At 38.9% G+C, this 17,112-nt stretch overlaps 1 long non-coding RNA gene across 1 annotated transcript; it reads left to right on the top strand.

Moving 5' to 3' along the window:
• Positions 1-1,470: 1,470 nt before the first annotated feature.
• Positions 1,471-6,710, top strand: LOC135278888 (uncharacterized). The gene is made up of 3 exons (XR_010346266.1): positions 1,471-2,379; positions 4,892-5,060; positions 6,581-6,710. It is a non-coding gene; the product is annotated as an uncharacterized LOC135278888 (long non-coding RNA).
• The last annotated feature ends 10,402 nt before the right edge of the window (positions 6,711-17,112 follow it).

Genomic DNA, 17,112 nt, shown 5'->3' with positions numbered 1-17,112 from the left:
CCATTGCAAAGCCCCACACCAGATCTACGGGCATGGGTAATGGGAGGTTGAAAAAAATTAGCGGCCACTCACCGTTCCAAAAATCAGCCAGCTTTGGCCAACTAAACACTGTCTAAAACTCAGCTGGTAACTGCAGCTTCCACAGAGCACAACTACGCAAACTCAGGCAGAAGGAGAGCTCTGAGGTTTATGAGACCATTCCAGGCAATTTCACTGCATTTAGGCTGTTGTTTATGTTGGTCACCCCTCAGCTATCTGCCTTTCAATGAGATTCAGGCTGGTAAGATATTTGGGTGCTTTTGAAAAGGTTACATGCAGTCAAAAGCAGGCAGCCAGGGCTCCTGCACTCAGCCAGAGCTGGTGAGGCAGCCCAGCCTTATGATATGTCTTAACCCAGCAGCAGCAGTGCTTGGGCAGACATCATTTCTGTTGTGCTTGTTGGCAGACAAGATTTCAGACAGAATCTGGTTATGATTTAATTTTGGTCCACATGTTCAATGCTCAGTCAAATTTCTTGTGCAGCCAACAGAACACAGCGACTGCCTTCACTAGGAGAGAGAGTAAAGGCAATGTTTTCAGTTTGAACAATATTTCAGTTGTTGTTTTGTCAGTGGACCACAGCCAGTCATGAACTGCTCCAATTTGGTCCCAGACTGCAGACAGCTCTGGTTTGTCCACATAAAGTGTATTCAATGCACAAACACTGCAAGCTGGCAGAAGGGACACACCTCCAGCTCCTGTGTGTCACTGTTGCTTCTGGTGCCATCACAGGACTGCCAAACCCACCAGTGTTCCTGCTCTCTGACAGGCCAGCTCTGCATCTGCAGCAGGAAAAAATGCTTAACACAAGGGTTTTCCCAGCCCTGATGGCAAAGTTGGAACTCAAAAAACACAACAGTGCATATTGTGTTGGTATCAACCTCCCTCCCATCTCATTCTTAGTTTTCTGTACCTCCATATTTACAAGTCTCCCCTCCATGGCACCCAGATGCCAACTGCAGTTCCCAGTGCTTGGGAAGTGACTACTGATAACATGAATACTGTGGTATCTTGTACAGGAACTGACAGGTTTTGAACTTAAACAGGCCACGAGTAAAATCAGTGTGTAAGTAAGACTCTGGAAAGCATTTGAAAATGAAGGACAATGTAATGGGTTTTCATGAAGTTTCTTCAAATTCCAAATGTTCCTGCAATAAATATTGAATTATCATTACAAGTATTGAACATTATAAAGACACTAGATTACTATTTCTAATTTAAAGGGGGAAAAAAACATTTTTTTTTCTTCTGGGTGGAGAGTGGTTTTGTGTCATTTGGCAGTTTAAAGGTTTAGCTAGCCTATTCCTATCAAAATGTGGAAATTCAGCCAAAGACATCCTGGTATTACACACTTTTCTCCTAAATCTCTGCATGTTCTATGGCAAATGTAGCATTTTCTTTCTACAGCAGTTAACATAAAACATCTTGGTTAAGAGAAGCTTTCCTCTTTGAAAAGATAATCTGCCTTCAAAGTTATAAGTTAAACAACTGAGTGGTCTAATTGATTGAACATTTACAAATTATAATTGAATTTGTGCCAAACTATGTGAAAAAGATTTATGTTCCGCTTCCCATACTGTTTATCTCTCATTTTTTTGTGTGTGTGTGCATGTGTGAACTGAATCTTTGGGAACTCCTTTCACTTGATGCATCACTGAGGTGGTTAAACACATTGCATTATGGCAGTCTGTCACATCAGTGTTTCAAACTGAAATACTGGACTTGACACATCCCTGGAAAAGGAAGTCGGACCATCCAAAATCCAGAGTTATATTTCTTTTGAAACTTGAGATTCTGAAGACAGAAATTTTCACTTACTTAACTGCAACTGCAAGAACGAAAAAAAAAGGAAGAGAAAAAAAGAGGTTTAAGTAATTATAATGCAGCTTTTTTAAGCTTTAAAAATAATTTTAATGAAAATAATAGTGTCTTGATTGTCCTGCTTGTGAGTAGAGACAGCCAGCTCTCTGTAAATGCCCATATTTATTTTGCTGAACCTCTGTGAAGCAATGGTGGAAGAACAATAAAGAGGACAGAATCTGAGTCTCCAGCAAACAAAATGCAACACATAGCCATATTTCTATGCAACAATTTCTTGAATATAAGGAGTCCAGAAGCACAAGAACTCTTATCTGAGCCCTTGATAATGGTGAAAATGTGCCAATGAACATTCTTGAGAATGTTTCTTTCAACAGGATGTGATCTAAGATGAAGAGCTGAAGTAATTTCAAGGCTGTATCTTGTATTTCCAAAGGAAGAATTGCAAGTCCATTGAAATACAAAACTTAACTTCTGGAGTTGCACAGAATTTGCTCCAAAACAATGGCATCATCAACAAAGGTGGGATTTTTAAAAACCTTGTTTTCCTATGTAGAAACCCCAAAATAATAAAAAAATATTTTACCATATTCTTCAGCTTAACCCATTCCCACACTGTAACCTGCCACATTGCCCAGAAAAATTCACTGATCATACACAAGACTGGACGTGGTCACCTTCTACTCTAAACCAGAGAGTATCAAAATTTCTTTTTGGTGATTTCATCAGAAAAAAAATAAATTATAAAATCCTCTAGATTATGAGCAGCCATGTTTCAATATTGTAATGCAAAAGGGTAGAAAGAGGTGTGTTCTAACTTAAATCAGCATACAACAACGTGCACGAGTAATTAGTATGGAAACAAGAGGGAAGATGGATTATGAGATATGAAGGACAATTACTGCCTTCTGGACAATATTGCAAGTTTAAGATTATATGTAAGTCTCAGTCATTTAGTCTTTTTGTGTTACAATGGAGGATATACAATATATTAAGTCTAAGAATAAAAAGACAAGGTACATAACCCTTAATATCAGAAACTGCTTGAAAATGTGCCATATTATCACAAACATGCATTGCATGTATTGTTTTTATTATTTCAAACTTCAAAAGCTTCTTTTGAAATTGAATTCATGACTTTTGAGCACTTTGGGGTTAACAATAAAATAACATTTGTTGAAATTCCCAAAATATTCTATTATTTGGCATTCAGTGCATTATAAAGAATGTGTGTTACTTGAGTACCCCACGGCATCTAGGATCCAAATTACATTATATTCTCCCCTTCCTTCCATCTCAGAATCATCTGTAAACAACTCTCCCTTTCCATCAACAGTTTTCTTGTGATAAAGTCCTGCCTCCTACAACGCCCACCTCAGAGCTCCTGAGTTTATAATATGCGTTCAAGGCCTCACGGGATTCTCTAACATTTACACAGCTGTGGCAAACACTTCAAAATTAACCACCTGACCTTCCCCAAAAAGCTCAAAGAGCTCAAATTCCTTGTTGCACACAAAAGAATCAAACACATTTGGAGGGCCTAGGGCCATGATTTTTTTTTTAGCTATCAGATATAAAACCACCTCCATCCACTTTTTCAGATGACTCTGTTTCACCAGTGCCTTTTTTATCTGCTCTCCACATTCTACCCTATCTTCTGTCTCCACAAAGAAGCCCTCTCTACCACAGGGGCAATAAATTACCATTGAAGAAAGAATGCAAAGGAGGTGCTAAATTAATACCAAATTCACAGCTGAGACCTAGTCTTAGACTTTGCAGAGTGCAGACTACAGTCTTTACTGAGCTCCCGTGAAGGGGCTCATACCTCTTGTGTCCTTCTAACTTCAGTCTGATTTCAAATCCACTGCAGGATAAGGCCTTAACTTTTATAATATTCTTTTTCGATTTTGATTTATAGTTATTACCTTGAATACCTTCCTTTACTTTCTATCACATCTCAGGATTCATTTTGCATGAATGAAACTCTTGTGAAAAAAAGGCAGATTTACCACAGGAACTGACTCCCAAGACAGCTGTTGAACTGAAGAGCAGGACAAACACTCTTGGTGCTCACTGATGAGCAGCTCTAGGGCTGTTCTGGGTGCACTCTTCTCCCTGGAAGAGGAGAGGCTGGTGGGCACTCAGGTTAGATCCTCGTCACCTTAGACATGTTCCACATAGGTTAAAATACAGCAAATGGATACAGTGGGGCTCTGTCCCTTAGCAGGGATGCAGCCATTGTCCAGCTCTCAGCGTCTCAGTGACAGCACTGGCTCCTTTGCCAAATTGCCTGATAAGGCCACAGCAGGCTCTGGGTTTGCCCATTACCACAGGGTTTAATGACCTTAAGCACAACACTGAATTACACCTCCAATTGCTATTTCCATCTGATTAGCACTGAAAAATGCAGAAGGCTGGGTACATACACACAGCACTGGTAAATGGACTAACACATTGAGCTGTAACATGCAGCATTTAATCTTCATTCAACGCTTAACTCATGATTATTTACCAAGCCCTTCAGAAAGGGATGTGATACTGCGAAATACAGAACTGAAAAGTTGGTCTGCTTAAAAAAAAATGTTTAAAGCACTTGGCAATAAACTTTTAGGAAATCTGTCACTGAAGGGATCTTGTGTAGCCACTGCTCCCACTACCCATACCAAGGTTCACCAAAGTCATGATTTTGCAAATAACTGCTTAGGAATAAGATAAATGTGTTCAAAGCTCAAAGCTTTGCACTTGGCCATAATCTAAAGGAAAAGAAATGTAAAATTCACAGAAATAATTTTGCAAAATAATTGTCCATTTTACCACTGTAGCACAACTGCCTGCAGTTCTTCCAAATGTTCATCAGCCAGTCTAGAAGTTTATCTTAACTGGGCATCACAGTCATTAAGAAACTCGGTGAAAGGTAGGTTATGGATGTAGAACAATACTACCATTTTTAAATTACTAAAATAGAGCTTTGAGTTATAATAAGAACCAGAGCTAAAAGTTGAATGCCAGCTTTTTTTTTTTTGTTTTGTTTTAGGCTTTCATGTTGACCTCTGCTCTACACAAACTTAAATCTGTTTTACATCAGAAGCTGCAGGGACGGAAGAGTACATGGGAAAAGAACGTCTGGGAGTTTAGAGAGGACCAGCTAAATTTTTTGAACTCCAGTGGGACTGGTGACATAACTAAAAAGCAACAAACAGCAGGTGAGAGCGAGGATTTAAATATAAATAAGGACACTTTGAAGCCATAAGTTTTTATTGATCACATTCACATTTACAAATCAAAGTCTCTGCTTAGAAAAATATTTAACTAAGAAAGAATCCAAAAGTCGTAAAATACCAAGCAGGGAAAGAAAAAATATTAAAGAAAAGTAAAGGCATGGAATCATGTTGATAAATATTCCCCAGACTAAAAATATCAACTAAATACCCTATTTTCTTTAATTAAAAATCACTGAATTATTTAAGAATATCTGCCCAGATTAATTATTGAAGACACATCAAGATCTGCCTAGTGGTGTGATTACTGGTATATATGGTTATTAAGATCTGCCCATTTGGACCTGAATTCAACTTCCAATTAAAAAAGTTATTAGAAATTCAATCCCACAAACAACTTAGCACATCCACACTCCATGCTTTAAAATGGTTAAATATTTTAATTCACATAATTAATCCATTAATAAAAAACCAGAGCTTAATTTCTTTTTTTCACTTGTCAATGTATACAAAGAAACAATACCCATTTTATAGCCATGGTTTAGCAGACAACATTTGCCATCCTACTAAAGGTGCTGCTCACAATCTATCCATGGCATCAGAGTTCAATAGCAGCACATTCAATCTGGTAAAAAGGGGTGGTTACAACAGCATAGTAGTAACATAGTAGTTGCAGATAACAATCTGAAAAGCTGAGGTCACTGAAACACCATGGTTTGCAGTTAGAAAATATTTGTGTGTTTTACCAGAATGTAGCCCAGTAAACTGCCAACTAGGAGAAATAAAAATCTGGTGGGAAGACACAAAATTAGACCAGAGCTCCCTCAAATGAAAAGAAATCCAGTCTTGCTGAACTGAAATGTGATCATTGGGATAGCATTTCTATCAGCTCATTCATTTCAAATGCAATTTAATGCTGTAGTAGAAACTTCATTTTAACAAATGCTATTGCATAGGTGCAACTTGGCTGCCAGAGCAGGCCCAGGAGTAGCTCCCCACAGAGACCCCATGACCACACTTTGTGAACAGAGACACAGATTCCCTTCACCAAGTGAAGGCAGCTAGCTGAGGTACTGAACACAAATATTTCTGATCAAATAGTACTGATAAAATAGGTCTTACCAGCTTCTGCAAGATGTGTTCAGCCCCGTCGGCCTTAACAGTGACCACAGGGATACCTAGGAATTGATACAAGCAAGAAACAAACATTTAGTGATACTTTGCCAGCTCCAAAAATTTGCAGCTTAAAGGCTTCCCACTAGCAGACCTCACTGGATTTCTCTTCCATGAACTTTTCCAGTTGCCTCCTATTTTGCCCCATAAAAAGATCAATAATCACAGCATGCAGGCTCACACTGTGTAGAACCATCCCTTCTGGGGCTGTGCATGTTGCCTTCATTTAATCCCCACACTTTTGGTATCAGAAAAAATAGTGGGCACTTGCTCATCTCCATGGCAGTCATGATCTTCAGACACTTATCTTCTCTTCATTACCTTTTTGGCAGGCTGAAGAATATGACATATGTGGATGTTCTTTCTGCAAAGGATGTGAGGTCAGGACTCCAGGGTCAGTGGCAGCTCCTCTGCTCCATGGAGAGTGTTCACATACCTTCACCTTGTATTTAGTGATTCGCCTTGTATGGGCTGAATTATTCTCCAAATATTTCTGTTTTCCCCTAGAGGAAAGAGTCTTGATGACAGTTCTAATCTAAGACCTAATTTAGGTACCAGGCTGGTGTTTTGAAGGAGACAGAGTTAGATCAAATTGCACTAAATTTATCAGGTGAAGATCTAAGTGTTTCTGTTTAGTGAGATGCAGAAATTTGTGCCATTAATGTTAGCTATTTGACAGTGGTTTCTTTTCATTACATGAAATGAGAAAATGGAGCCAGTTCATTATGAAGGTAGTGAAAGTTTTAATAAGGCAAATACAGGCTGAATTCTACAAGTGCATGTGGGGAAAGTAATGTAAAAAATACAACATCAAAGAAAGATGAGCAGGGAATGGAGAGCAGAGAAACATGTAATGAGCCGAGTCAGACTGAAGTCTAAGATAATTGCTTAAAGATTGCAGCACTTGGGAATTGCTATCCTATGGCAGGAGTAGAAAATGGATTGAAATGAATGGGGCCAGATCTGTAACCACAATGTAAGGGCCAAGATAATTCCCTCCATTTTCAGGTGTAGAAGCTGAGGCTCTGAACAGAGCTGGCAGCGATCGTCTCACCTGGAACAGATCAGCTCAAGCTGGGATCAGACCTGGCCCAACTTGTTCTTTGCCCAAAAACCTCTTCTGAATATTTTTTGTTTTAACTCTGAGGCTAGAGAGAACTTAATAACCTGTCAGTGTGAAATAATTAACTTTCCTAACTGCAAAGAGAGGGGCTTGTGGCTGTTCTTGCTGTTTGTACAGTGTCAAATAAGCCAGTTGATCAATGGGGCTCTGATGATTTATTAACATCATGCTGCCAATGAGAACACATGCTGGAACTTAGGATGGCTCAAACTTAATTTTAAAATACTGAAGGAAATCTTAAAGCTTTCAAGGACTTACAGAACTGGTTGTATATTTGTCATATATTAACAAAGACAGCAAAATATATTTGAATCATAAGGAATGCATCTTCAACCAGTTCAAAGTGCTGCCAACAACAGTAAGAGCAAATTGTGTTTTATCATGTTTTCTTGCAATTCCACAAAAATGACTTGATATTCCAGTGTACTAAGCAATTCCTATATTGTGTATTAAGTACCTCTATTTTTCCAAAAAGAGGAAAAAAACAATTTAAATGTATTTTCATTTGGATAAGAGTACATTTTTTAAATTTCAATGAAAACAATCCAACTGACCTGAAATTCTCACTGAAAAAAATTGACTATTATTAAAACAGCTGAAACAAAACACTACATGTTTTTGTTTTCATGTTTTTTGTTTTCTCACTAAACATTCACAGCACCAAACTGGCCTAGTTAAGGTCATAATTCATAAAATTTGATTCATTATTTATGCCTAATTTAGGGTGACAGTGCACCTACCTAGCAGAGATTTATTTAGCAGCTGTCTGCTACCCCAGGAGAGGCTGTTGTTCTCCTTCACCTTTCTAAATACACACATAAACAGCATTTCAGTGGAAACTGATACATAAACAATTACCATGCACTAAATATCATATGGGAAACCAACAAGAGCTTATATTAAGAAGATTTGGTGATGTGCACTGACATCAACTTGGGTGTATGTTTACAGTTCAAATTAGCAACTTTAAAATATATGCATATAGTACAGAAAATTGCAGGAGGACCCTGGAGATGTAGTAACAGTTAATATATTACTACATGTTGGACTTGCTTGGACTTTCATCTGAGATGTGTACAGTTTGATAAAGACAGTTAAGTATTATCTTCCCCATTTCACACTTTAAGAACATGAATCACAGATAGACTGAACAATTTCTGAAACCATCAGAAAGATCCACCTACACTGGGAAAAAAAAGCTCAGCTGAGCCTTAAGGCTACCTCCACACTGGCAAACAGTGCAGACCAAAGGAAGATTTTTAGAGCAAAACAATTGACAGTGAGGATCCAAAAGCTATATTACAAGAAATTTTAGTTTTAATTAATTAATTTCTTTTTACTTTGGAGGATCTTTTGTCTAACCCCACAGATGTAATGTCTAACCCCAAGTACCTATTTTTCTCTGGAGTGTATCAGATGTAGCTGGTTTACTTTTATCCAAAATAAATTCCAGTTCATGCACTTGAGACAGTTCCTCAACAGGAGCAAAAGCATAAACAATGGAAATGACCACAAGATCTACTTTAGAAGTTCCCCTCTGACTCAAGCTAAAATTCAAAGATAGCCCTTGCAAAGCCAGCTGGATAGAGCCTGATTCAAAGCAGTGTGGAGTGAGGTGAGGATAAGGGGCATTTGCAGAAGCTCCAGTGGAACCAGGTTTTGGGGCATCAGAAGGCAATTTTTTCTTACCCCTTAGCTATTTCTGCACAGGTATGCTCTGCAGCTCTTGGGTTTGCACTCTTGCTGCAAACACACAGAACTTGCTTCATACCACACACCATATTGTGCGTGAAAGCCATCCACATGACAGGCAGTCTTCCAGAGACAACAGTAATCTTCAGGTGGTGCCAACACTTTTTACTGACTGACTGTGTGTGGTGCTCTGCTGAGCCCAGCCACTCAACACAGTCTGCTGAGCAACAAGAAAAAGTCTCCAGCTTTGCTATGCTCTGTCAGCTTTCCTTACTGCTTCCAGAAATTAGTTCTGGGGACTTTGCTGATACATTTACATGAAAAGACAATGTGCTCCTCAGCTCCCTGATACACGTATTAGATTATACTCACATATCATGTTCCATGAGACTCCATGCACATCTCAAGTGTCAGGGAGTTTTCCATGGTTCCAGAATACAGAATTCTATGAAGGCAGCAATGTGTGAACTTCCCAAGTTGCTTCAGTGGATTTTTGTGCCTGTGTAATGAAAATGAACACTGAGATATTGCTTGTCATCAGAGACCTGCTGCATCTGTAATGCAAATAATAATAATTGTTGGATAATTGCTCCTTTGTTAGTTTTGCTTTAAATAGATAGACAAGGAGAAAAGATATTTAAAGGTAGAGAAAGAGAGGTGGAAACATACCAGAAAAATTGAAGAAAAAATTCTGGAATAATATAGCTTTTATATAAAAGATTTGAAGGAGCAATTAGTTTGTTTACACTCATTTAGCTTGAGGCCATCATGGGAGCACAGCGAACATGTGAATTTTCAAGTGTAATGTAGACCGTGAGAACTCTGGCCTTGAGCACTGTCCCAATACCCTGGAATCCCCAAAGTCTGGAGAAATTCTGAGTGGTCTACAGAGGTTGCATGTGGACACAAAGCTTTTTATATGGAGATCCATTCCAAAGCAGGTTAAGGTACACACTTACTATGTAGACATAGCTGTTAAAGATGTTTTTTAAAAAAATCAAAGAATACAGAAGTATCATTTAAAAGTTGAAAAGGATTTAGCACCAAATCTTTAGTCCCTTATGCAACCAATTGCTACCTTGTACTTCATAAAATATAGTACAGCAGTTGAACTGCAGCACCATAACTTGTACTTTGAATCTACCTAAATGTAAAAAGTAATAAATTACAGTGAGTGATCCTAGCTTTATAACTGGCATTCCAAGTCCATTTGCCTTTCTAATGCATTTTGAAAAAGATAAATGCCAAACACTTAAGCTGCACGTAAGCTTCTTTCTCCTTTATATTATTTCCTATAAATAAAAATATAAATGCTTTCAGTCATGCAATTTGATCTTTGAGCACATGGTACTATAAATCTAGTCATTATACATTTCCCCTGAAAATAAATATGATCTTTTCTTTTAAGATGCAGGACAAAAAGGTTCATTCTTAAGGACATAAACACTTAATAATCCAAGTAGCCACTTAGCCTAGAAAGTAGAGACACTGCTCCTGGGCATGGGCACTCACTGGATACATGGTCTGCATGCCAGGCAAAAAAGCAAGCTCTTAGTCTGGATTTTTTTGGGACAGAACTGTGCTATTGTCAGCCCTTTTCTCTCATATGAGAAAGATTTTTTATGAACAGGATTAAATAGGTGTTATATAAAGAAATGTCTGTATTCTGTGTCAGGTACTTACTTTGAACTTATGTTCTCTGCTTCACAATTGAAACTATTCTTTCCCTTTAACTGAAGTTGCCAAAATACAGTCTTCATCAACATTGATTCAACACATCATCATCTAAAACAAGGTGATAAGGCTGGTATTTATATCTGTCAGGGGACTGATTACAGATGATGGCAACAACCATCTCAAAAGGTATAATTCTCTGCCACAGTGTACATCAGTATTTTTCTTAATTATTTTTGACATTTTACCTATTACTCCAAGGACTTTCTCAGAGGGCGGAAATAAAGGGGAAAAATGGGTTTTGTGCTGCAGATGAAGAAATACATCTTCTGTAAGTAATTCCCAGAAGAAATCTTGGAAATCTTATGGGGTCAGGAAAGAGGCAAGAAAGTAGCATTTGTCACCCTTGCTGAATTGGTCATCTAAACTTACAGTAACACTAAAGCTGAGTGACTTATCTGCCACCCCTTAGGGAGGAAGAAAAGTGAGACTAAAGAAGTATAGAGTGGGGGGAAGTACACTGTGAAAGTAAAATAGTAAATACCGTGAATCTAAAATAGTGCCTAAAGATTCTGATTTTTCAGCCACTTAGCTCCCATTTCCCTATAGGAAATGTGGACATCACTTCTGTTTTTAGAGATCACACATCGAAAAAATGAAGAACTGTACAGCTGAGGTTATGGCAAGAATAAAAGCTCACCAAGTTTAGGACAAGCAAATAATGTCTGAAAGAGGCTCAGAGAAAAACATCCAGCAAGAGAAACGGACAATGATCACCATCTACAGGGAATATTAAGGTAGGATGAGTGACATGCAACCACAAAACTAAAAGAAACCCTGAAAAAAGCATATGAAGAAGCTTGTTACAAGTCACTGTTGACATGAGTTTGATGCAGGATGGACAACAGTGCTACAAAAAGCAACTTGTCATGTATCTCTAGAAAAATTTCAAGTACAGTTGCCTGCTCAGTTTAATTATACCATTATTAATAACTCAAAATAGGTAAAACAGGCTATAACAGACATGAACTTTCTATTTTTATCTTAAAAACCTATGAACACCGCAGCCATTCCAGAGTAATAGACAACTCATCATTTGGTTTCCAGCCTTGGAGTTAGTTTCTGTAGAGAATCTTGTCTCATCCTCTGAATTTTGCAACATCCTCTGTTGATGATCCACCAGCATGAGCATGGTTAGCAAAACATGAGTTTTACATAGCTATTGGGCCTACTTTATCTTGCATTACACAACTACAAATAAAACTAACAGCACTCCACGGAAGCTCCTACGTGTGGAAATGGATTGTTAGGTATAACAGGGTTTGTAACATGGGCCACTTGAGACATGCCAGGAGCATGTGAATTATTCTGTATTTAACATCTATCTTTCAGATATTTGCTAGGTATGTTAAGGTGGTTTGTCCTTAATTTACGCTCCATCAGAAATGAAAATGCCTTTCTTCCTCTACAGCTAGTGTTGGCTGCATGGTGGCCAGCATTTAAGAAGGCATTTACTGCCTACCTCTCAGAGATAGCAGAGGAAGGGTGAATGATTTTCATGCTCTGGCACTCATTGTAGGCTGTTTAATTTGTCAGGACTAGTAGGCCATGGTTTTGTGCTTTGACAGGTTTTTGTTATTCCTGCTAATCCCATTTCTGTTGTGTAATGTGCGTGGCAGCATCTGGTGACAACAGAATAGAACACCTAATTGTGAATGAATACAGAGAGCCCTGTTCTGCCACATTGCCTGTTGCACTATTTTTGCATTTTTATGGCTGAGGGTGGGCTTCCAGGAGCTGCAAAGCAGACAGCCCATCGTTGTAATCAAATTTGCCATTTGCATGTGTGTGTTCTCAGCAGCGTTCCTGTTTCTACAGCCCCCAGGATTCCCTGAGTTTGTTTTCTGGCTCCCTCTTCTGAACAGAGATAATGATCTTATGTATTTATTAAACAAGTTCTCTTTAACTATTAAGTCACAATGTGAAACTGATGGTTTTAAGTGCATTTGGGTGTCACAAAAAGGAGCAGTATGTGAGGAGAGCCAATGCAGTACCTGCACAGCTGTCACTGCCTCCACCCCTTGTATGGCTTAATTCCTGGACAGCAGGACCCAGCCTGTCCTGGTGCCTGGGGTTAATGTTCTCCAGGTGCAGGACACTGTATTTGCCTTTGTTGAGTTTCAGACACTTCCTCTCTGCCCATCTCCTCAGCCTCTCAAGCTCCCTCGGGGGGATTGGCCACTCCTCCAAGCTTTGTGTCACCAGCAAAGCTGAGGAGGTATCTGGCCCATCATCCAAGTCATTGATGGATAAGCTAAACAGTACTGGGTGCAGTATTGAACCTTGTGGGACACCACTATTGCCAGGCTTCCAACTAGACCCTGTGGCAGTGATTAAAACCCTCTAGGATCTGCCACTCAGCCAGGTCTTAATCTGCCTCACTGTCCACTCATCCAGTCCACACTTCCACTGAATTTGCTTACAGTGACATTGTGAGAAACAGCATCTAAAGCTTTGTCAAGGTAGATAACAGACTACTCTCCCCTCATCCCCCCCATGAAAGTTTTCTATCTTAGAAGACAATCAAGTTGGACAAGCAAGATTTACCTTCAGTGAATCCGTGCTGACTACTTCAGATCATCTTCTTGCCATCCACGTGGATAGAGACGGCCTCCAGAATGAGATACTCCATAAGCTTAACAGGGAAGGTGACTGGCCAGTAGTTCCCTGGGTCCTCCTTCTTGCCCTTTTGGAGCTCCAGAGTGACATTTGCATTCTTCCAGTCCTCAGGCACCTCTCCTGGTGGCCATGACCTTTCAAGATGATTGTGAGTGGCCCTGCTGTGCATGGGTGCAGCCCGTCAGGGCCCACGGGCTTTTGGATCTCAAGTCTGCCTAGAAGTTCTGTAACCCAATCCTCCTAGACCAAAGAACTTCACATATTTTCAGCTTAGATTCTTCTCAGCCACAAGCATTAGTATTGCAAGACATGACTGACAAAATTCTCTGCCCACATCAATCTTTCAAAAGATTAATTAAAACAAAGCTCTAAAACCCAAGAGAACTGAAGTATATGAATCACAACATCAAAAAGAAAAACTTTAAGGAGAGTGTTCAGAATTTTAAATTAAAGTGCAAGCTTAAATCTTCTCTTGTTACCACTTGGTGCAATTTTCCTCCCAGTAAACAGCTCTTCTGTTTTTACCACAACAATATGGAATCAAAACACAAAATCTGTTGGATGCAGAAACCAAAAAAGATCTAAAGCTGGTATAAAAATAGAACACATAACTCATAGATTTTTTTTTTCTAACTCTTCTGTATTACAGGATGTTGAATTTACTAAGTTTTAAAAAGGTGGTCAAGCAATACAGTAAATATGAAAGCTGTTTCAGGGCTGAAGCATGAGGCAGCATACAATCCACACATAAAAATAAGATCTTGTCTTATGCTTCCTCTTATCAGTCACAGTTCAATTCTAAACCAAGTTCTAAGAAACATAAGATAGTGTGAAAGGAAAAATATTTATGTACGCTATGCATACAGAATAGACAACCAAGGGAGAAACGTTCCTCCTTATCAAAGACTTGTATTAGATGTATCCTTCTTCTAAGCATCTGTGGACAAGTTCCCCAGAAAAGATGCCTTTCATCAGCTATGGGAGCTGTTATTCGTTATCATCATCTGTTTATAATCAATGAGAACAGTTGGATGCTCAGCAGTCTTGAAAATTGAACCAATTATTTAGGTCAGTAGTTTTTAACCTTTTTCTATTTGTGGACTCTTAAGCATTTTCCAGTGGATGTGAGGCACTGTTAGAAATTTTGCTCATGTAGATAGCTGCCACTTTCTTTGGCACTTACAACAAACTGTCTAGAATTTATCCCTTCCCTTTTATCTCCTTATGAATATATCCTCAGACTATGAGCTGAAAAACCTCAAACCATGTTAGCTAAGTATATACATTTTTTGTTAATTAAAAAACCCATGACCTGAATCCATGCTCAGCTGCAGCCCTGTGAAATGCTCCCTTTCCCTGGATGCCAGGCACTGGTCTTCATCATCAAGTGTTTCTTTTCTGATCCATGAGCTGTGCTGTGAGACCAAGAGTGACCAGGCAGGGACTCAGAACTGCTACCAAAAGTCCTTAAGTGACACAGTAACCCTTTACTTTTGTGCTACAATCCTCAAAAAACTTATGAACATAGTTTTGAAGGGAGACTGAGCGAGAAGAGCAGACACAAGCAGGGGATGGCATAAGCACCCTAATTCTACCATAGCAGGACAAATTAAAATGTCCCAGATTTGACTTTGCATTTCCAAGCATGCAATATAGCCAAGCAGAAGGACCTGGGGCTGCCTTGGGAAGGAGGTCTGGCTGAGGTCTAACCACAGACAGCTTCTGGAGTCCCACCTGAAGGTGCTTCCACCACGTCTGGTGAGCAGCCACAGCAGAAAATGCTTCTGGCACCCACACCACTTGTGAATCCTGTTCTGCCCACATATATCACTGTGTCAAAGCAGAGTCACTACAGCCAATCCAACCAAATCCAACAATCACACACTGAGTATAGATTTCTTTTTAAAATATTTCTGATGCCATTTTGCTATCCTAATTATTATAGTTACTGGGATACACAGCAATTACATATATTTGATCTCCATTAGATTACTGTTCCGCAGATAAATGTGTACAGCCAGTGAGCAGAACATAGAAGCAAATTAAACAGAGCAGGCTCTTAAGGCTCCAAAGCTCAATCTCTACCCTCAGTTTAGGCAATGAAACAGTGTGCCCAGGTCAGCCCTGTGGAGACTTTGGTAATGCCTGACACAAATGCTTTGGCAAATGCTCTGAATCACCAACAGGCAAAACACTTAAAAAAAGTAACTGCTGAAAATTTGCCTAAAATAAAGAAAGGCTTGGGAGGAGGTGAGACACTCACTGGTTTTAATGAAAAAAAAACTTTAGCCCTGACTACTGTATTTAAATTAAATCTATTTGCTTTTTGTACAGTTCGAATAGATGCTTTTTAATTATTGCTAATTGTTTAAGATATTGTTGTATCCCCCTGAAGATTTAAACTGAATAAATTTAATTCCTTTAAAATATCCTTCAGCTACAGGCAATAAAGTAAGAAGCCCCATAGGTATGGCAGTAAAAATAACCATAAAGGCATAAGCATTTAAATGAGGAGAGCGTGGAATACTTCCCACTAGACTAAAAAAAAAAAAACCCCAAAAAAAAAAACCAAAAACCCCAAAAAAAAGAAGTGAGAGAAAGAAAAGAAAAGAAAGAAAGGGGGGGGGAGCTATGTGTTTTGGAGACACAAGAACCAAACCATGAAACACACAGTTGAAACATTTAGGATGACTATGAAAAAGGTCTATGTTCACTTGTTAAGGAATGCGCTAAGGCAGACTAAAGCATATGAATGGCCCTTTCACAGGTCACAGATTCTATTCAGTTCTTGGACATTGTTATTATCCGACAGAAATAGATGGGCCTAATTAATATTCTGGACATACCTGAGAGAACATTCTTAAGGAAATCATCCTATGGTGGTTTGGGTTTGTTGTGTTTTGTTTTTTGTTGGGTTTTCTTGGGTGCTCTATGCTTTTTGGTTTTGTTTGTAGCAAACAGGAAATGTTACAAGTAGCATCTGGTTAAAAAACTGTGAGCATAATTTTGGTGTTAAAAGTTTAATAAAGAGTCTACTTCTAATATACTTGTTTATGCAAAGACTTGGAAGGGTTTTTTTTTTTATTTTAGTAAACAATTTTGCCATGTAGATTAAAGCTGAACTGCACAGTCATTTTGTAAGCAATTATATTCTTGGCACTTTTCTGAACATAATATAACAATTACCACAGCAACTGCATTTTATCAGAACACTCCAAGCATGCAGCAGGTTAATATCAGTTTTCAGCAACTTCAGATAATATTTCTAAGATGCTAATGTTAGGCAGTTTCGAATGACCAAACAGCTTCTGATAGGAACTGAGCTCTGGTCTTTTAAGATAATGTGGTTATATAGGCCCCAATTTATGGGGACTACTGTCCCCCTTATAAAACACTCTTAACCTTGATGGGAGCCTGTGCAAACAAACCCAAATGCAGGGCCAGTTTCATGGCAAGAAAGATAGACTGACTGAAAGGTCATCTTTCCAAAGAAAGTTGGGTTGGGATCTCAGTGCTCCCACTGCCTGATGTGGGACAAACTGCCCCCTCATACAGCTTCTCCATCTACCATAACGTTTGCAAGAATCAGCTACTCACGGAGTGTCCTGACACTACCTACTTCCCTAAAATTATGTTATTAGCCCAAACTACACCGTATTTTAAAGATATGTGGTTTGATTTCAGCTATTTGACTCC

The sequence above is a fragment of the Passer domesticus genome, chromosome 11, assembly GCF_036417665.1.
Source record: "Passer domesticus isolate bPasDom1 chromosome 11, bPasDom1.hap1, whole genome shotgun sequence".
NCBI lineage: Eukaryota > Metazoa > Chordata > Aves > Passeriformes > Passeridae > Passer > Passer domesticus.
This window is presented reverse-complemented; position numbering and strand designations above follow the sequence as displayed.